The sequence below is a fragment of the Pithys albifrons genome, chromosome 8, assembly GCF_047495875.1.
Source record: "Pithys albifrons albifrons isolate INPA30051 chromosome 8, PitAlb_v1, whole genome shotgun sequence".
NCBI classification, from domain to species: domain Eukaryota; kingdom Metazoa; phylum Chordata; class Aves; order Passeriformes; family Thamnophilidae; genus Pithys; species Pithys albifrons.
In genome coordinates this window covers 22,075,631-22,097,835 of record NC_092465.1, presented here as the reverse complement: position 1 = coordinate 22,097,835, position 22,205 = coordinate 22,075,631, and the positions used below count along the sequence as shown (strand labels likewise).

Below are 22,205 nucleotides of genomic sequence, written 5' to 3'. Positions count from 1 at the left end.
CAGACATAAGCTGTGATTATGAAAAAAGAAAAAGTGTAGACGGAGTATTGTGCAGGAGGAAAACAAGGCTTTAAGTGGCTGGAGTCTATTCAGTTTTCCAGGGCATGCTACTCTCATGTGTTACTGCAAGTGTCTGGCTTGATTCCCAGGCCTGTGGCTCAGTTCTTAAATGATCAGGAAACACCACAGAGGTATGGGGATGTCATAAATAGAATGGGCTCTGGGTATGCCTCATGCTTAGCACGTGCAGAACAAATATTTGAGGAGGGTAATGCTACTTGGGTTTTTGCTTAAGTTTTCTCAACCTATGAACTCTGTTCTCAAGTGGTTTAAGAAACAAACTGAAATTATCCTGTCTGTGAACTGTACAATATTGCAAACTTAGACTTCAGACTTAGTTTAACTCAAAAGAAAGCACTAGTATTTCTTTATCATAACCCTCCTTTGGATGGAAATGCATTAGTGGTGTCTGCTTTAATAAGCAATGAAGAGTAGCGAGAAGAAAAGGCCTCACAGAGTACCATGTGCACCCACAGTGTCGTACTGTCTGCCTCAATTTGTACCTTTTCAGTATCTGACAGTGAATGATAACATTATTGCAATGGTATTTACGGGCACTGCTGGAGTATGGGATCTGTCATTTTTTTCTGTTCTGAATTGTTGTGCATGGTTTTAAAAAGTGCCTGAGGCTGAAATGTGTTTCAGAGGTCGTCAAGGAGGAAACAAAGTGGGTTTTTTCACTACTTTTTATGAAACTTGGCAAATCAATTTGAAGTTGGAGGAGTTCCAAACCTAAATGCACATTATTATGGATTCAGATGGATAAGATGGTTCCTGGTGGGGATAAGTTTGTCATAGTGTTTTTCAGAAAATTATACAACAGTCTTTCGTTTTCTTCTGTATTTCTTTAGCCTAAAGAGAGGAGGTTTCAAAATGGCCATTTAATAATCCCCTAGAAGAATAACCTTTGCAGCAGTCCTATTTTATAACATAAGAGCTATGAAAACCTGGCCTTGGATGGATTATAACAGAATCCTGTCTATTGACTTATAGTTTATGATTAAGTCACTAATCTGGCTTCCAGCTTTACTTGTATTTGTTCAGAATGACAGGAGTCCCTTTCAGTGGTCGTCACAGATTTCTCTTTTCATCAGCTTTTCCTCAGAGGTAATTGCAGCTGTACACAAGCCATTCAGTCTCCAAAAGAGGACAAAATTTATTTTAATGTCCAGTTACCTCAGAGATGAAGTTATTGTTGTGGGAGAATAAGAGCTCCTTTTGCTCTGAAGAAAGAGTGCCTGACAAGATTAGGAAGCAAGACATCTTCCTGATTTTTATTTAGTTATTTACTTTTACTTGAGCGAGCCATTGTTCAGTTTTTTAAATATAAATTGATTTAAGCTTGAATTTATTTTATCACCGGAACCCAAATATTTTGTAAAGTTTCTTTCTAAATCCCTTCTATTGGTTTTAGTATCTTGTACCATAATGATTTTGCCATTCCAACAGTCACTGTACATGGGAGTGTTGCAGCCAATTGGTTTTGGTTTATGAGAATTTTTGATACTTGTGATTTACTTGAAATTTTGAATTCAATGAATCCTTACTATCAAATCAAAACCATATGTTTCTGCATATTAGGTGAATATTTTTTACATTCTAATCCACTGATTTACCTGTGGGAGATACTTGTAATTGTGGTTATACATCATCTGCAGGTGCCCATAGAGGAGTCATTTCTTGGGAATAAAATCACCTTATACTGATGCAGAGAATCCACACAGTGAGTTACTTACAGTAGCAATATTGCACCGTTGTTTACTGAACACGTATTCCAGGTTATTTTTTTTCCAGAAGAGATTTTTTTTCTTCAAGAGAGAACTTTCAGGGTTTATTTTTCTTAATATTATGAGACAAGCCATTCCATTAAAAGATCCAGTTTTATTTGGATTGGAATAATTATTTATACTAAGGCAGGTAAATAATGTGTACTTTTGCTTTCAGTTTCCCTTAGTATCAAACATTTGCCTTAACCGAATTTTCTTTGAGATTCTTGAGACAAATTCAGCCACAAATGAAGCAAGAATGTATTTTATGACTGTAGGAATGATAGACCTGCTTATCGCAGGTTTGAAATTTGGTTTTTTGCTACCTGCACATCTCTCATCAATTAATGCTACTGAAAAGGCATTGTGTAAGAAGTAAAGTGATTCGTATTTCTGGAATTTAAATACTTTAGAAACATGTTATAAACTTTGAAAACAAACAAAAAATCAAACCCCTGAAGTTAAGGATTCTTTCCCTATAATAAACAGAATTCTAGCACAAAGAATAGAAATCCTCTTAGATTAATTCTCAGCATCAGTAGGTTTTAAATGTTGAAACTGATATTGTTGCATTTGTATACCATACATATTCATAAATACCTGCTGATGAGTTGGAAACCTTCTTTCCATTTTCTCTTGCCTCGGGCATTGCTTAGAATGTAGTAGGAGCTGTTTGTTTATTTTTTAAATTTCATAGACAAGTATTAAAGATTGGATGAAAATGCCACGGAAACAAATAAATGATGAACACATGGAGATGGAGCTCAGAAGATTTGCAAATGTGATCATTTCCCTAATGAACGGTGTTTTGCTACTTGAAATAATCTCTCCTGTTCTGAGTACTCTGCATTATGTAGGAGCCTGTAGCTTGTTAAATTCCCTTCATTAGAGGACTTTTGAACTCAAAGGATTTAAAAAATTTGGGAAACAAGTATTACAGGATTGAACTCCCAAATCTCAAAGTACTTCTGTAAATATCCTTCTGAGTTTATTTTTTTTCTTCCATAACCAGCAAATTCTCCAGCTGGCTTCAATGTAAGATTTAGAAGTCAAATTCCAAGATGCAGTCACTACCATACTTACTTCTGTCTTTCTTTTTCTCAACTGTCTGCTATGTAAGAAACAAAGACCTGTCACATTTGGCATGGTGGACTTGGGAGATGTGCTTTTGGAGCAATTAAGCATCTGAAAATTGCTGAAGTTTAAAAAATTAAACCTTCTTGCAATTCAGAACCCAGCAATTATGAGCTCAATAGTCTTTATGTTTTGGATTTGCAGAATTTTGGATAACTTCATTCCTGACTTGTTTGTGCCTTATTTCTAAGGTAAAGTTTGTCAGGTGAATAACACATGGAGGACTTTTTCATTCTTCAGCTCCACAGAGGATCTGTGAGCTAAGCAGAAATATGTAGCTAAAGCAGTAGGAGAAGTAGCAGTAGAAAAAGATAGATGCAGACAATGGTGAATGTAAACTAACATTCTAAGAAGACTAATAGGAATTAGAGACAATTGGGATGCATGGCAATAATCTGGAGTCTGCCAGATATCTCTTCATACTCTCTTTTAAAAACTGAACTGTTAAATAAATCCCCAGTGTTTTGGGCATAGGAATGATCAGGAGGTGAAGGAACTGCTAAATGTAGAAGAAACAAGTGTAGAAGGTGGTAATTCTCATTCTTTCCTATCTTAAAAGTTTCTGCATGTATTGGGAACTTAAAGATACCGTTGGCCACCTCTTCAAATGTCTAGAAGTAGTTTATTTAGATGAAAATTTCTCTTTGATTTGGGGCTGAAGGATGAGGTCACCAAGTATTTATTTCATACAGTGTGGGGTAACATCGAAGTGGAATTGAAGAATGTCTTGGTAGTTGGGGCACTTTCTAAAGTTTGGTGAGACAATGGCTGAGATTTGCCTAGAGGAGAAAACTGAACAGGAGTCTATCATATGATTTTATTTGAACCTAACTCTTTGAGTCCCAAGTGTTTGAACAGAAACTGTCTATTGACTTTTACACAAACTTTCTATAGGTTTTGGTTTCCACAGGAAAACTTTCCCACAGTATATCTTGCTGTCTCCTAATCTTTCTAAATACAAGAAGTATATTTACTTACTCTGCTATGAGGTCCTGTGGGTAGGAAAGTGCTGTTCTACAGCTGAGAACGTAAATGTTCTGTGTTTCATTAAAGTTCACCTTCAGAACTTTTGTGAGAGCAAACCTCCTGAGTCCAGACCAGAGCTCTTAATATCGGATTAGCCTTTTTTGGAAACAAACACTCCATTTCTATTTACAAGTCTGCTGCACCAGTGCAATGAGTTAATCTCAAATCCTGTAGATAACCTCAATGTCTTACCAAGATGTAATGTTTAAGGAGCTTCTTATTTACAAATTGACAGACCAAAAATATTTTCCATAAGTGAGTTGGCAAATACTGTGACTAAATTATGAATTGGTCTGGAGAAATGATGTCCTCCCTGGTGAATTGTTTCCCAACAGAGTACTTTCGTCACAGTGCACATAACAGACAGAAGCAACTGTTCCTTATACTGAAGACTGGCCAGCTTTGCCTGTGTGCTCAAATGGTTTAAATTCTTTTTCAGCAAAACAGTAATTGTTCTGGTACACAGAGGTCTTTTGCAGATTAGTATTTAAGGTTTATAATACTTCAGAAACACAGATGACCTTAAAACAATGGAAATACTTCCATTTTTACAGCACCTTTCCTCTGGTGATCTCAAACACCTCTTCAGAGAGTAAGATTATATAGAAAAATTGCAGTATAGAAAGTAGAAGAATGACTTGGCTCTGTTTGGCTCCAATAATTTTGTTCTTTTTTTGGTTTCATTTGTTAATTACTTTTGGACTGATTTGGTTCCTTCAGTAACAGCTACTATTTCTAACACACCTACTGTAGTAGTTCTAAAAATAATTCTAAAAAGTGCTGTTAGCAGAAGGATTGTATGATCCCTGTGGAAGGTGTGACTCTCACTTTGTGATGCCACTTCTCCCTGCAGTTGTTTTACTGAACATCATTCTGAGGGAAGCTGTTTAAAGCAGGGAATTTTTCATCCAAGATTATTTTGTTCTTTAATAACTGTGCTTAGCAAAATGAAAATTATTCTAACTGTAGCAGATTGCCAAGTCCTGAAGTGATTTGACAGTGTGTCCTGGGTTTAAGTAGGTGTAGTTTGTAGAGTAGGCCTTGGATTATCAGCTGACTCAAACTGGGTCAGGCAGCTGACACTGACTGCTACTGGCCATGGTATTCATACAATATTCTGATGTCATCTCAAGTATAAAAAGAATGGGGAGCAGGAGCTTCTCCCTCTCCTGATTGTGGCTGCAGTGGAGCCAGGATGCTGCTGCTGCAATGCTAGTTAGGCCCCAGCACTGCTGCTTGCTGCTATGTTAGCTATGGGGAAGTAAATGTTTATTCTTAGTTTTCTCTCTGCTTGGGTCTGTCCCTCAGGAGGCTGAGTTTTCTTGGGTGATTTTTTAACCAGAACAGTAAGATCTGTGTTTGGAGGGGTTCAGTTTTCTTTTGGGTGGGGAGGTGAAAGAATTATTCGTTATATCTGGCTTGTGTGGGTGTGTGTTATATTGTAGTTTTAATTTTCCCTTTTCTGTGTAAATATAAAAACCTTGCCATTTTAAATTTTGGGGGTTTTTTCCTTCCTTTTCCTGGTGGGGCGGGAGTCTCACTCTTGTGTTGGGTACTTGGCATTTTGCCTGCTCAGCCAAACAGACAGCGTTACCTAAAATTTGTTGAGAATAAGAATCTGGCAGTACAACAGCGGTTTTATGTATTTTTCAATGCCCTCTGTTTTTTGAAGAACACAACAGATTACCGATGGTGTTATTTCCTTGCCTGATGTTCTGCTGAATTTAGAAAGATACAAAACAAGTAATTCTACAAACCTTAGACTCTGTGTCCAGACCACATTATCTGCTAGATTTAACAGGAGAAGTTACATCAATCCTGAGGTCACAGCCAATTAGACAACACTGAGGGGAACTCAAGGGAAAATGTGCATCTTTGTTGTCCATTCTCTTGTCCCAGAACCATTTGCTAATTGTACAAAACATGGTGCTTCTCTGTACTCTTTTCTCTCTCCCCTTGAGGTTCACTGAAGTGTAGCTGTATGCAAAGATGATGGAAAGATTGTTTGCTGAAGCTGGTTTCGTAGTCTCGGAATGTAAAGACTTATCTTTCTTATTAAAAGTATCCTCACATACTGGAAATGAAATAACTTAGTAAGTCTTAGGAGTCAGTGTAACCAAATCCACTTAGATTTAGGAGCTAGAACAACTGTGTGCTGAGGTTTAGGCAGGATGGCCTGATGTTCATTCTATGCTTCTGAGAGGAGTAGGAAGAGTTTGGGCAATCAAAATGAATTAGTGAATTTTTTTCCACCAATTCTCCCTCCCCCCCACCCCCGTAAAAATAGCCCAAACAAACAAAAAGCAACCAACAAACCACTCAGCCTCCCTCAGCATACCCCCCCCCCAAAAAAAAAACAACAAAAAACAAACCCAAACAAACAACAAAAAACCAAACAAAAAACCCAACACATGAACATTTTCTGGGGGAAAATGATGCTTTGGGTAAACTTCCTGTTAGGAAAAGTAAATCAAGCCATATAATGTTAATCAGAAATAGCAGTTGCTTCTGATCGAGTCATTACTGTCGAGTGGCACAAGGTAGATGTCCTAGTGGCTCCACGGTTTATGCTGTTGGTGCCCTTGGGCCTATACTGGAAACTGAAGTTAGCAATTTTTATTTCTGACTCCTCCCCAGTGGAACCTGAGTCTCTGCTGGATTGTATATCCCATGACATACCATGCTGTCTTTCTGCAGTTCAGCCACTGCCAGCAGTAGCAGGATGCTGTGCACTCACACAGCAATGTGCAATCTGAAATACGGGCTACCTAGAGCATGTGAGCTGTGGATGATCAGAAGCTGGGACTGTGCAGAGGGATGTAGAGATTAATATTGGCTCAAAATTTGAAAGATTCTGTCCTTTTGGGTAACTATTTAAAAAACAAAAAGTTTTGTTCTGCAGAAAGTTTTCTAGTATAAATATTAAAAAGCTAGTATGAGAGTATTCTACCACCTGGAAATTTCATGTTGGATCAACTCAAATTTGGGATAGAAAAGGAAAGAAAATTAATTAAAAAATCCTTCATCATTCAGAGAAAGAGATTTGTATTCCCTGGGAGACCCTAGTTTCTCTTTAGCTCCTGCTAACATCCTTTCTTCTCTATTCTCTTGTCTCACCAGTGTACTCAAGAGCCTGATCTATGGGCTAGTTTAAGAAATTTCAACAGGAAACCAAGAAAAGTCTCACCTCATTTTGCTTGTGAACATTCACTCCTGCCTCAGCAACTTCAGTCAGTCACTAACATGACTTGTACTTTTGTCTGAACCCACGGAGCAAAGAGGGCAGAGGGGAGGTCGGTAAGTTGGATTTTATCTGTTTTCCCTGGAGATATTTTTGTTCTACAGTATGTGGCTAAGTTAATGTTTTTGGTCAAATTCAAGTTGTCTGAGGGAATAATAGGCTTATCCATATGCAACTGCAGGTCAGTCAGCTACAGTGTCATCTTTCCCATGCTGCTCAGCTAGTGATTTTGACCTTGGTGTGAATGGATCATTCACTCAAGTGATGAGAGTTAATTTAGTCCTCATAATAGCCCAGAGCTCAACCTTTTCAGAGCTGCGATTGTTTCAGTGATGCCAAATTATATGCAATCACTGAGTAATATGAACAGTGATCCACTGCTGTGTCTTTGGATGTAGGCCACCAAAATCACTCTTTTCATACTGATAGGAGACAGGCTACAAATCCCCTCCGTGTGGTACATTGCAGAGTGTAAGAGCCATGTTACTACATAAACAGTATTCTGAGAGAAAGTGAAGTTTGAGGGGGCTTTACTCCATTTTTTGTTCTGTGCATCTTTTCTCCTTTGAGCCAACACCTTGGATTTCATGAAAGTGAAATCTCCATTAAATTCTTTCTCTTGTGTTCACAAGCTTTTATATGCCTAACTGTAGAGGTTGGGCAGAGAGGCACAATTCATGACAAGCATACAAAAATTAGTTATTTTTATCTGTCTCTGCAAATTAACACGAGGTGTGAAGTAGGACTTTTTAGTCAAAGGAGACTGGGTGAAAAGAGCAGAAAACCAAGAGGGTTGTTCCTAACAAACCTGTGTTCTTGGCAGACAGATCACAGTATATTTACAGACTGAGGTCTTTCTCAGTGTAACTCGTGTAGCTCAGAGCCTGGAGATGGGATAGAGGTTGTTCTTCCTCCAGGGTGCTGAAGTGCAGTCATCTGGCCTGCCCAGGTTCCAGGTCTGTGTGTTTTGCCTGGAAGCCGGTTTAGCAAGACAGATCTTCAGAAGCAACACGACAGAATCTGTGATGTTATTCACACTTTGTAATGATTTTCATATAAGTCGCTTCCATAAGATAGTATTATATATTAGATAGAGAAGATAGTATTTATGTTAGGTAGAATATTCATGGATGTAGAAGGAACTATGCAATTTTTTTTTTCAGAAAAAAAATCATTGAAGTTACAACAACTTGTGAGTGTAAACTACTAAATCAGCACAATTGATTTGATGAATATTGAGACTGTGGGCTAAGGAGGTTGAAATCTCGTTCAGGAATGTAGGATGGATGGAAATCATCTGAAAGTCTGAAACCACAAGTAGATATGTAAACCTGTTATGCACAAAATGTATCAAAATAGTAATTTTAAACAAAAACATAAGTCTTATGGTGTAAGTAGAATCTATGAAACCTTAGTGGTTTACATATTAATTCAAAATCTAGTGATCTCTAGAAGACATTACACTACTTGCCATTGTATCAGTCTAATGAGGATGTGTGTGTTTAAAATGACATTTCTTTCATCAGTGCAAAGATTCCCATCATGGGAAAGGTGGGATTCTGCATGAGTCAGGTTTGTAAAATTAGGGCCTTAGTATCTTTGGCACTCTCAGAAAAATTTCTCTTGCAACTATTTAAAAAGTAATTTGTGCTTATTATTATTTAATAGCAGGTATAATTTAGAAAGACTGTTCTGGTGTCCCCTCCCTCCCACCCCCCAAAAAAATCCAAAATTGCTTTATTGTTTTTGTTCAGAAGCATCACTTATTTGTAAAAATATGTCCAGATGTCTGGGAATAAATCTAATTCACAGTGACTGATAGTGACTTCTAGGGCCATAAAGGCCGGCACTCCGGGCCACATCTTCAGTGTCACCATTTCTATCAGGATGGGGAATTACATGGCAGTCTGATGAAGGAGGCTGTTCTGGGATCTCCTTTTCACGTTCCTCTGACACAAAGGAGTCATCAGGATCAAGGCAATCAGCCCCCAAAGAGTTGTTGTTTCCCTCCCCTCCCCAGCCCCCGCATTTCCTGTGGTAAACACGAAGTGTATTGTGACTGTTTCAGAAGCAGAGTTTAAAAGGATACATGTGATCCCTTAAACATCTAGTAACTTCAGCACGTGTGCATTTTCAGACTAGCGTTCCAAATGCAGTATCAGACTAGTATTTATCTGTTCTGAAATTAAGTTCTGAGAATCAGCTGTAAAGTGTATTTTTGTTATTAAGGAATAAAATTAAAATAGTAAGAAAACAACACCATTATTAGTTTGTGAAAGTTATTTGCTTTGATTAAAAGCACCAATAAATGTGTCTTGGTTCTATAACTGCTCCATTTAGCACTTGACATATAATAGGTTTTTTTCCCCACAGTGTAATATCTCCATTGAAATATAATTATTTTGCAGATTGCTCAACTGAATGCCCTTATAAACATGCTGTTAGGGGAACTCACCCCTGGTGATCATCAGAACATCATGACAATGTGCACAATTGATGTACATGCGAGGGATGTTGTAGCCACGCTTATAGTGCAGAAGGTAATTTGTTGCACAGCAATTACACTAATGCATTTTTAAAAGCATAAAATAAAGAATAATTTCATTTGTTGAAAAGATATTCTGGTGACTTATGTATGGCAATGACAGAATATTTTGATTAAATCCATTTTTGTCCTTTTATATTTTTTGCTTTAGAGTTAGATAATTACATTTACCAGTTAAAGAATTACCATTTAAAAATATATAGATATTTTGTCCAAATATTTAAAGACTTTTGTTAAAAATGTATGCTCTAATGTGACAGCAGGATTCTCGTTAATTTGCCTCCAATTACCGATCTGTTCGCAATTAATATAAAACCTCACACTTATTGAAGATAGCTTGAAAGTTTAATATATACAAAATAGAAAACAGCAATTGTGTTATGTTTCTAGATAGCTTTTGGGGTTTATGCTATAAATAGGTTTTATTCCTCTGTCAGTTTCTGAGGTGGAGTCTGTACTGCTAACTCTTTCCATGCCTGACTTCAGCACTGCCAGGGCCTATTTATAGTCCTTTGCTCCATCTCCAGAGTGTGAGCACTCATACAGGAAGGAGGTGGTGAGAGACACCAGGCAATGTGTGCTTCTTTATGCATGGTTAGGCAGGTGAGAGATAGCTGTTGTATCTTCCATTCCTCCTGCCTGCAACCAGCTGACCTCCAAAAGGGACACAGAGTTTAAATGAGCAGCTTCATTCCAGAGTCAGACAGCCAAAGCTTTTCTGTTTATTCATGAGGAATAACAAGGGAGAAGAGGAAAACTGCCGGTACGAAATGTGTGTGTGTAGAGCATATCCAGTCATCTGCTCTCTATATCCTGTCATAACTTCTATGCATCTGTTGTATTTTAACATGTTTACTCACAGTAAAGTCAACCTTTTGGCAACACATTCCTGCCAAGAGCAAGGATTGCCCTGTTTTTCTGCATTTTCAAACACCTTCCCATCACCACAATGGTAAGGAGTTAATGATTTTGCTTTATTGTAAGTCTTTGCTGCAGACCAGACACACAGTATGGAAGTTTCTCAGAAATCTAGTCTTTAAATTACTAAATGACCTAAATATTTAGTTCAAGATAAAGTCCACAATGAACTCATGAAAGTAAAAATGGTTTTACTTGAAAGAATGAAATAGAAAAAAATCACAGTAAATTATCGTAGCGTGCCATGAGACCTTGTCCAGGTCAAAATGGTCTCTTAGCCTTGTTAACTGGTATTCTGTAAAACTGAGGAATAAAAAGCAAAACCAAAAGCAACACCACCAACAAAAAAAACCCTCAACAGTCTTACAGTTGCTGAACAAAATCCATTATACTGAGTGTAATCACTTTGTTGTGGTGTGATGCATAATAGCAGTTGCATCGAAAATTTGCAGCAATTTAAAATATTCTTTTCACTGAAATTGTTTATCCACATTGCCAAAGCCTTTAAGGAAGTACTGATGTTTTTCATATTGTCAGGAGCAGCTGTTTCTGCCTGCCGTGGCTGTCTAAGCGCTAACTAGGCAGATGGCACACAGTAGCTGAGGTGTGTCTGTTGTATACAGGACCAACTTTTCTGGCTTATAGGAAGCACAGCTGCCATGCTATTATGATGATGATGATCCTTATGTATTTCAGACATTGGAGGCCTTATATAGAGCTGCATGCTTTGAAGGGGTGATTAGGGTCTTTAGTACACTGAATAAGTACTTAAAAAATCAAACTGACAAGCTGTGTGGAAATATGGAATCCCTATTAATGAGAATTTTGGGTAGGGATTTGGGGGCGGGGGGGCTCTGTAAAAGCCAAGTAAAATTACTTGCCACAGATACAACTACTATGTTATATGTTATAGCATAGAAATATCTGTGTAAAGTACTTTAACAACTACTGGATACACGTATGTTTATGAATGAATAAGTATGTTTAACATCCTTAACTCTGGTCAGTTATTTAAAGAACATGCTGCAGAAAATATTGGACACTAAAAACTAGAGGAGGCCTCAGTTGGCAAAAACTTGATCCATAGAATACTTGAACTAGCAATGCTTCTTTTCCTGTCTCTCACTTGTACTAATTGATATTTTAATATCTACTTTTTTTTTTCCTAAATAACTCCTTCCTTAACAATCTTGTGTGCTGGAATACAGCATAGGAGAGCTGGAGGGCATAGTAAGGTGTGTCTGGGACTTAAGAAAGCAATGAAATGTTGACCAGATTCTGCATTTCCTGTTGATTTGAGGCATTAGTTCATTAGACCACTAATCAAAACCGTGTGCTCTGCTAACAGACCATTTCATCACCTGAGAGCTGGAACCTACTGTTCCCAATTAATTGGGACCTGGTCCATTGGCCTCCATAGGCGGTAGTAGAGATTGTCTGAGAATGGTTGTCCTTGTTATTGTTTGTGTCTTCACATAGCTCAGCTAAAAATATTTTAGCCAGAAACAGAGAATCACTGTATCTTCGTTGTATCTTGTTAGTGGAGTTTGTTTCATAAACTATCACAGTTCTTACAGAGTGCAAAAAGAAAAATATCTAAGACCCCACCAGGTTGATGTGCTTGATGTGCATGGGTGTCAGTGTTTCAGAAGCCCCACTGCTAGCCTTTATTTTCTAAAGAGAGAGGTAGAGGTATTGAGCAGACATGGAGAATGATTCATCCCTTGAGCCCCAAGTTAAGAGTTGAGACTGCTTGAAATACAGACTGGACAGTGTTACTGCGATAGTGCTTCTGTTGCACCACTACCATGTGTATACCAAAAATCTCCAGCTTCAAGGCTTACAGAAAGGTTTGTTCTCCATGACAGTAGAAATGATCAAATGAAATAATATTCTGCAGTACTTTCTCAATAGCTGCAGCCCTAAAAGCATGAACAAATATGGAATGAAATTAGAATTGCAGTTGTGAATGATGTTTGTTTCTTCAGCCTAATGAAATGCTATCACTCTCCAAATACAATTTTGTAATTTTGGAAATAGTTATAAGAACAGCAGCTTCCTTGCACATCATAAAAACAGCTGATCAGAAAAGACAGGGAATTTTGATCACTTAGATTTCATCAAATGGGAAGATGGAGATATGATCAATTATCTCTTAGTAAAGCTGTGGATTTAATATGTCGGAGAAGTGTACAAGAACAAAAAAAGGAGGATGACTCATGGAGTGGAAGGCAGAAAGACAGAGCATCTTGATCAGGAAAGGACAAAAGAAATAGTCTGATTCCTCAGAAGCCAACAGAGGCAGACCTGCAAGCAAAGTACAAGGTGAGCAGTTTACAGCAATAACAAGAAATACTGCAGGGTTAGAGGATCATGCAGAGATGGTCACAGAAGAAAGCAGAAGTACTGCAGTGCTAAGGGAAAAGGTTTTCAGAAAGTCACAGATATCAGAAAGCACATGGAAGACAATCACAAAGGTGAAGAAGATGAAGATCAAGGGCGGAGAAGAGGACTAATGAGCCTGGGAGATTTAGCGCAAGCAAGGAGAAGCACCGGTGCCTGCTAGCACAGGAGATGAAAGAAGAGAGATTGATAAATAGGAAAAGGGATTTCTTCTACCAGGTGAAAAATATCACTGAGTATGAAGTGAAGAAATCTGCTTTGTATGAGGCCAGAAAAATCTGGTGGGGCAAAATCAAAACAGAGAAATAAGTGAGAATTTTTCAAGAGCATTTACATATGGTAAGAAAAGAGAGGAAATTCCTTCTTTATTATGTTTGGAGGGAATGCTGGCATATGCTGTTCCTGGGTAAGATGGCTTTGTAATTGGAGAGCTGGGATAGCAGCACTATGGGTGAACTATGGAAACACCTAATGAAAGAAGATGCATGTTTGAGGGAATTTGCTCATGGAGATCACAATCAAAATTATACTGCTCTGTTTACCTTTGTTCAGTTTTACACACCTGACTCTCAGAAATAACAGCTTAGGGTAAGAAAACCCAAACAAACAACCAAATCAACTAAACCCTTGCAAACTTAACCAGAGTAATTTATTTTTTTTTTTTTAGGAAACCATGTATTGTTCTATGAAACATGCTCTGGACATGGCTGCTGTGCTTTCTTTGGATTCAAACTACCTGAGTGTCTCAGGCTTTTTGTGGGCAGTCTTAGTGTTTCCTACTGGTGCAGTTGAGACAGAAGATCAAAGGTGTCAGCCACTCACCCTTTTCTAGTGTTGCTTTCTTTCAGTGTAACTTCTAGTTATACTGCCTCCCCCCCTTGCATATTAAGCACAGTAACTTCTAGATTTCCCAAAGAATATATATTATACTATTTTGGCTAGAGTAGTATTTTAGCATTGATCAAAGTATTTTTCTGCAGAAATCTTTGAAATGTAGCCCGTACTTGTGCAGAGCCAATCTTACTAGAGTAATTCCAAAGAAAATGAACTTCCTATCAGTTATTTTACTGCTTCCTACTCAATGTACAATGTCAATTGTAATTATTATTCCAAATTTGCCATCTAAAATAACAAACCGTAGGAAAAAGTAGGCTGTGACAGAAAAAAATCTTTGTTTGGAGTCATGGGGGCTGACATATCTCAATAGCCTTTATCAATTTTGTCTGTGTTTCTCAAGATAAGCAAACAGAAAAACGAGGCAGAAGCACACACAGAATCTATGTGCTATGTATGTATGAGTATTTAGAATTTTATCTTTTCTCTTGATTCTATTTATTCAGTGTAACAAAAAATGTGAAGCCAATGACAGCAGCATTCAGGAAGCACGATTGGTATCCTTTGATAGCGAAGTCATAAAATCAGCAGTGCACTTTCCTCCATCAACCTGTCTCTTGAAATGAAAGAGTACTATTCCACAGTCATGAAAAAGATGTTCTCCGCTTCCAGGTTACACTGTGTTCTAAAATTTGGTCAAAGTTAAAGGTAAGATAACTATAACAGATAGTTTCTTTCTTCAAATGCTTTGTTTTAGGTTACAGAGTCACCTCGAGTTTAGTAAGTCAGTTGTAATGTTTTACCTTCTAGAGTCAGTAGATTGGCCCTTCAAATACTTGAGTATCTTGTTGAAGTCTATGGTCACTAGGAGGCAAGGAAGAAAATCTTTGTGCAGAATAATTCACAGGTGTGCATTATTCATGAGCTGGGCATTAGCTACCATTCCTTGACTTCTGTAAATCAAATGGAGAAGGAAGAACTTCCTACATCAATAAAAAATTCTAAAGTACAGCTAATGTGAGCTGGCCAGGCATCACTAGTATCAGAAACAGGAGCAGATGAATAACAAATTGCTACTTAAAACTCACACCCAGTTCATCTAAGGGGCAAGGAATGGCTATGGCTGAGGTCACTAATACTGAAAATTTTGTCTCAACAATAACAGACAAGGTTCAACAGCCAGTCAAGGCTGGTAGACGCAGAATGCTCCTGCTGGTGGTAAGTCACTGCCTTTGCAAGCAGTCACATTACAATTAGATTGAGAACAGACATGAAGTCGAGATCAAGGCAATTGCAAACACCTAAGAGACTTAATGTAGGTGACTATGACTGGTTCTTCCATAATATTAGGAATATATTTCCTTTTGATATAGTTGGTATGTTTTCAGTGAAGATTGTTTTTGGGGTTTTTTTCAATACTAGTGATTATAGATAATTGAGTCTAAATATTAAATGGACTTTCAGTGCTCAGAACTTTCATGTATCAATTATGAAGACCTCCACACCTCACAGACAGAAGCATAAAATCACACACAACTGAGGTTAGAAGAGATTTTGGAAGATTATCTAGTTAAAACCCCCTGTTCAAAGTGAATCAATTAGAGCAGACTGCTCAGGACTATGTCCAGTTGAGCTGCGAGTATCTCAAGGATGGGAACACTACAACCTTTCTGGCCAGCTTCTTCTACTGTTTGACTTCTCTGAAAGTAAATAAGGGCGGTTTTTATGTTTAAGTGAACTTTTCTTTATTTCAGTTTGTGCCCATTACCTGTTAACCTGTCACTGGGCACCAATGAGAAGAGCCTGACTCCATCTTCATTACTCTCTACTGTTGGTACAGAAAAATCAAAGGTGAGCAATTCAGATTTGTATAGACCCTGTGAGACTGAAAACAGCTAAGAATAATCAAGGCCACAGCTGCTGGTGTCCAGTGAAAGAGAAATCACTCCCTAGGAGTTCTTAGCAACTCCCCAGAAGTTTCTCATGAGAACTCCTCAGGTTTCCCACATAACACCAGAGATGTTCCTGAAAAGAGTCAGGATGAGTTCACCAAAACACTGGACTTGTGAGATATGGACTATAACCAATTAGGATTTGCAATTAGATGGTGTGAGGTTCAATTTAGCCAATTGAACATAGCCTTAACCCTATATAAACCATGTGCAGTGTGTAATAAATGGCATTCACTTGATCACACTGGTCTGATGCGTGGTGTCCTTTTTCCTCTGCATTATTTATTGTTTACTTTACTCTACCATTAGGGATTTATATGCATTGAGAAGACCTAACCTGAGATTTCTCTTCTCAAGACTGAACGGTCACAGCTCTCTCATCCTCTTCTTTCATGTCAGATACTCCAACCCCTTAATCCTCCATATGGTCCTTTGCTGAATTTGCTCCATCCAATAAATTCATGGCTTTCTTGTACTGGGGAGCCCAACCTAAGCTCACTTCATTTAGTAGTGTCTTATGCCTCTCTATACTCCTAGTGCTATAAGCATTAGCATTTAAATATTTACTCAAATTTTTATGTCTGACTGTGTTTTCTACTTAAACTAGCCCTACATTTTTATTTAATGGGTGCGAGACCTCGTATTTTACAACCTACAGCAGTTAATCTCCTCTGCTCGGAAAAATACATAATAGTCCATCAAGAGGGTTGTTTAATTTTGTTCAAAAAATGCAAGGTAAATCATCACCTACCTAAGGAGTTCTAATGTTGTCATGACTTACATAAAGCCAGGTAAAATAAGGAACTCAATTATTGCATTCTTTTAAATTCAGAAGTAATACACCTCCCTTCTTACAGTAGCACAACATACATAATCTCATCAGCAACAGTGGTTATATAAATTAAAAGTATACAATTAATCAGACTATTCCCAAATTAATTATGTAAAGAAACATTTGTAGGCAAGGGAAGATTGTATATAACACTACACTTCTCTTTCTCCTAATGATGGACTTCATGTAATTCAGTTGTGATTTTAATTTCAAAACATGTAAAGTGGTCTCTCTAGGACAGGGTTACTGATTAATTTTACCTGTATTTTTTGGTATTTGGTGATTATTTTTGTTTATGCAAGACATTACTCTTATGTCCTTCAGTTTCTCCTATTGTGTGTATCATGGAGCTCTCCTGTAATCCATTCCACTTGTCTAGCATATTTCAATGTGTTACACGTAATAGCCATTAAGGGTCTTTTCCAAGACGAATGCTTCTATGATCCTGTGCTTGTGTGGATCTCTGAGGGTTAGCCTTCTCATGAAGGCAGCCTACTTTCAAATCTCTCTAGAACAGTGTGTTTCTGAAGCAAGTAAGTCACTTAAAAGACACAATGGAGCACTCTTTAGAAAGGTACACTTCTCACTCAACACCTCACAGTGAATGAATATGTATCCCTTTGTCTATCATCAATCAGAAAAAATGTGATGTGCCATTGGAGCTTTTCTGCTGACAGGGTTATCCTTCTAACATATGTAGCAACAAAAATACCTATAGTACTTCCCGAAATCTTTGTGAATCAAATGAACTATGTTTAGAACACTCCACAGAAAAGTCTATCTTGGTGTTCTGCACCCTCATCACTGCAGCTGTCTCTTTTTCCCTTTTGCTGTTGCTAGTTTGAAGTATCTGTAAAGCTTTATGCTAAACTGGAGTATAGGAATGCTTTTATGCACTCAGTTGCATCTCTTTAGATTTGCTTTCTGTTGTGGCACTTTAAGTTAAGACACTGCAGGATGGGGTTCAGCCAAAGAATAAATTAGGATTAAAGTGATTTTTCAGGCTTACATTTGTGTTGTCCTATGGCACAATACCTTTTTTCTAATTTTTTAAAAATGAGATTACTGAATTGAAAATGGCAGATTTTCAGAGTAGCAAATCCAGAAAAAAAAAAGAAAAGAAAATAGAGGTCTTCCAGAAAATATTAAATCTATTTTTGGTGGGTATAAAAATACTCTTCTTTCTATGTCCCCCTCCCCTTTTTTCCCCCTAGATTATAGCACTAGGACTTAAAGTAGCTACCACTAATAAGAAACAGGCAAAGGCTGGAGCTGCAGGTCAAGAAACTGACATGAGGACAAATTGGTAGAAATATCTGAGACAATTAAAACTAGAAAGTATAATGGCACATTTAATTTCAAAACGGTTTACAGAAGACTGTGCTGGAGCTAAGAGTATTACCAATTTGAGCTATATGATACTGTGTGGTAGAGACAAAATTTTTCTTTAACTTAAAAATAATCTGGAAAATTTCTTCCCCCTTTAGTATGTGAAACATTTAGGTAAAAGATGGCATAAGTTACCAAAGCATTACTGTTTTTAGAGGATTTTTTGTGACTATTCCAGGAGAGAATTACCACAAACTTTCCTGTGTGTATATGTTAATTTCTCATTTTGTCAAGCCATCATTCTAGAAAAGCACATAGGCCTTCTTTTTGTGAAAATTTGCTGAGTATAAAACCACTTTTTTGTGCTTATCAAATTCCAAAATATTTATGGTCTTTTAATCTCAGACAAGAAAACATGTATCAATCTGTGAACTACTAGTGGGATTTTCTTAATCTTGTCTTGTTTATTGCTAGTATTAACAATTTGTTTCCTGTGCATTTTTAAGTCTGAAAATATCCAAGTTCAGAGATTACTGTAAAACATTGTTATTACTCATACTAATTGACCTCAATAGACAACTGATGCTTTTGAGTGAACTATGGATTAGTCACAACTTCTCATAATCAACAATATAGTGAGAGGATGGTAGCAGTACAGCTCTATCTCACATGTTGATGTTTTCTTTACCCCCTGCAGAGCTTATACAATGGTGATTTCAGACTTGTGTGTGAAATCGTGTTGTCATCAGAAGAGCTGCAAATTCAAGGAGACTTGTGAGAAAGTTAACCTGTCTCTTCACATTGTATTGTATCTAAATGGGTGCTGGAGGAAAAAATTAAACTTTTTGGTAATACTCCTGCTAGACAAGCATACTAAAGAATTTGGGGGGCAGGGCAGTATTCATTAGAAATGGGCTAGAGAGGATTTCCAGCATATTCAGTAGAAAGAATGTAAGAAATACTCTTGGCATTGTACTCAAATGCCAGCAGCAGTAAGAGAGAAAGCAGGCAAGTCATTAGTGTACACTCCTGTATAAGCTCAGGTCTTGATTATCTCTTTCCAGTATCTTCAGAGAGTAGAGGAAAGAAGGCTGCTAAAAGACCTGTCCTTTCTGAGAAGGCTGGGGTGCATAATTATATAGGTTTACCTGGCCTTTTCCAAAGGGACAAATGGCACCACTTCCCCAGTCCTTCTTCTTTCTAGTCTTTTTCTTCCCGTTCCCCTTAGCTCTCTATTTTTCTAAGTGCAATGCTTTTAAAGTCCTTCCTGGTGCAGAGATTCAAGCATGTCTGCTTCTGTGAGGGGACTGGTCCCCCTTTTTTTCCCAACACTGATAAATTCCTGCAGTAGCTGATGACAGTGAGAGGATTTTTCTGCACAAAAATTCTTCTGGTCTCAGTGACATTCGATGTTCAATCCTACCTAGTTGGTTCAAGCATTGTGTCATGTTTTCAGTCTGAGTGCTCAGGCCCAGATTCAGAACAGGTATAATGTACTTGCATTTACATTAAGTAATTACATTAAGTAATGCAGTAAGATGCATTTTCTTAATAAATAAAGCTGTCCTGCTCTCTCTAAGTTTGATTTTGACATGAAGCTTTTGGCTTTATGAGTGCCTGAGTGCAAGTTTCCTATGAATGTGGCATTTCCTGATGCTCAGATGAGAACATCATGTCAGACATGTTTAATCATAACAGTGTTTATTCCTTTTACTCAGAATATACCCCCTTCATGACAAATGTATGTAAATGCTGAGGTAAAAATAGCATTTGACAAGATAGTTGGGTATGTTTCATTTTATTAACACATTAGACAACTTATTCTGCTCAAAGTAATGTGTGAATAGTAGATACATATAAGATTAGCATAATTTTTTCAGTCAACATTTGTTCTGTGAGGTTTTTGATTACATTATTTTAATTAAGCAATAAGTCATGACAAGCACAGGATTTTATGGTGAGTATAGTGCTCCTAACAAGGTATTATAAACCATGTGGGTGAAAGCCGAGTGATTGTAACAATTCAAAATGTGCATTAATAATTCCACTAGATTGACTAGAGTTCCCTTTGGTTTCTTTAATGAAGTTTATATTACTGAGTAAGGGAAGCATTTACTGGTCATAGTCATCAGGGTTAAGACTGCTCTCAAGCTCCTTTTGTGTTCTAAAGCCTTCTGTGCTGTCTCTGGGATTAGTTTGCTCATGAAAACTCAGTGTAACTTTTTAATAGATTCAGGGTGCTCCACAATGTCTATCATGGAATCCAGATGTACTTTCTGGAATCACATGATGTAGTAGATATCCTAGGTCAGAAATAATGAAGATAAATGAGGTCATGGACCTAAAGAAAGTGCATATTTTCTAAATAATGCCTGCCAGTTAGAGATTGGGAAAGTGTTCCATTTCTTTGTACCTGTCCACTGGAAAACAAAGAAGAATCCTAAATGAAATGCTTTGTATGTAGCTTACCTGGTCTTTGATTACATCAGACTTGGGATCTAAAGTAATGAAATACTGGAGATAACAAATCTCTGTGTATTTCTGATAGTCATTACGTATTTCTTTTGCAGTTTCATTTAAAAATGCAAAGTAATGTGAATTTCTATGATCCGGATCTCAAACTAATTCAATGTCTTTGTTGTGATTATGTTCCTGAAATAGTGTTGTAGTTTGGGATTATTATGTAAATTCTCTCCCCTGCCACTTAACTGCCCAGGCCAGCGGTTAACAAAATAAGTAGTTAACTGTTGATCGCTGGGGTGGGGGCAGGTTTGTCTCTTTTGGTTTTTTTTTGGATATTCTCCGGAGTCTTGGCTCGGCGGAACGGGGGAGTGGGGGCTCGAAGGAGGCAGGCTGCCCTGCTGGTTACTGCTGGGGTTTTTTCCTGGCTGTCTTGCCGCTGCCCACCTCGGACTACTTTTCGTGCCGTGCTGTTGCTGCTACCTGCCTTGGATTTGCTGCTGGTTGCTCGTACCTTTCTGCTTCTTGGACGGGGAACACAGGGGGAAGAGACTGAGTCCATCTGAAAGCCCACTGCTCGTCTGTTTCGCTGGAGAGGGACTGAAACTCACTCTGCAGCCAGCGGGCTGTGACAAGGACACTTAAGTATAACCTTTTCTCCCGGAGAAAAAAAACCTGCTGGGTTTTGTTGTTGGTTTGTTTTTTTTCCCTCTCTTGTGGTGTTGGGGAAGTGGGTTGCACTAGTCTGTTTACATATATATATATATATAGCAGTTATCCTTCTTGTATTAAAATTCCTTTTCTTAAATTTGATAAAGAGTGGTGTGATTATCGTGGAGGAGGCCCCTCCCCTGCTTGTGGGTAAAACATTTTTGTTTTTTCCCCTCAAACCGAGGCAAATAGAAGGACTGAAGCAAACCTGGAGCTTATAGAGCTGTGTTGGGTTTTGATATTACTTTGTGATACTGAAACAGGAAAGAGCAGATGATAATTTCTGGACCTGTGAGCATGTCAATGTCATAGCTCTGCTAAATTCTCACAATTTCATTTTTGTTGTTAATTTTGTGGTTTACTAGTCCTACCTATTTTGAATACTTTTAATAACCATTTAGTGTTTTACTTGAGTGCCAGTGAAAGCTAATCCAAGTAGTTTATGGTTATTCGGCATTAAAGTGGCAACAAATGACCACTGTGCGTAGTCCCTGTGAAGTAAGTGATAGCTGATGTCCTCTGCTGCCTTCAAACGCAGTCCTCTGGTAGACACATGATTCTATGATACAAGAATACCATCTTTCCTTGTTCTAGCAGGCTGCTCTGAATAACTAGTTGAAATACATCTTGAGAAAGTTCTGAGGTACCTATTGCTCTTTTTCCATGTAACAACTCCCCTTTTTAATGTGTATATGTTATTAATTTAAAGTTCATGTTTGTTTTTTTTTAAATCAGGTCTGTTCAGAGAATAACCAAAGTGATGAATTATATTGTTGCATTGCCCAACTGATTTGCTTATATTGGATATAAACTGTTTTAGGAGAATTTTCCAGATGTTCTGGAAGAATAGGTTGGACCCTAGAACTTGATTTGAGGAAGAACTAAGCTTGAAATTCCTTACAGAATCTTCATAGGACTAAAATATTAGAGATGGCTTGGTTGGTTTTGTGGTTGTTTTTTTCTGAGGTCGTGACATCCCACATCTTTGAATTTT

The 22,205-nt window shown here is 37.7% G+C and overlaps 1 long non-coding RNA gene across 4 annotated transcripts in view; it reads left to right on the top strand.

The window, feature by feature from the left end:
• Positions 1 to 21,408, top strand: part of LOC139675072 (uncharacterized) — a 41,336-nt gene extending 19,928 nt beyond the window's left edge. Inside the window, exons 3-8 of one of the 4 annotated variants that reach the window (XR_011698420.1) lie at positions 7,107 to 7,279; positions 9,636 to 9,767; positions 10,635 to 10,724; positions 14,434 to 14,635; positions 15,682 to 15,778; positions 18,738 to 21,408. This is a non-coding gene — a long non-coding RNA (uncharacterized lncRNA). Of the gene's footprint in view, positions 1 to 7,106; positions 7,284 to 9,635; positions 9,768 to 10,634; positions 10,725 to 14,433; positions 14,636 to 15,681; positions 15,779 to 18,737 lie in introns of all 4 variants that reach the window. The other 3 variants (XR_011698418.1, XR_011698419.1, XR_011698421.1) reach the window with 3 other exon arrangements.
• Positions 21,409 to 22,205: the final 797 nt, after the last annotated feature.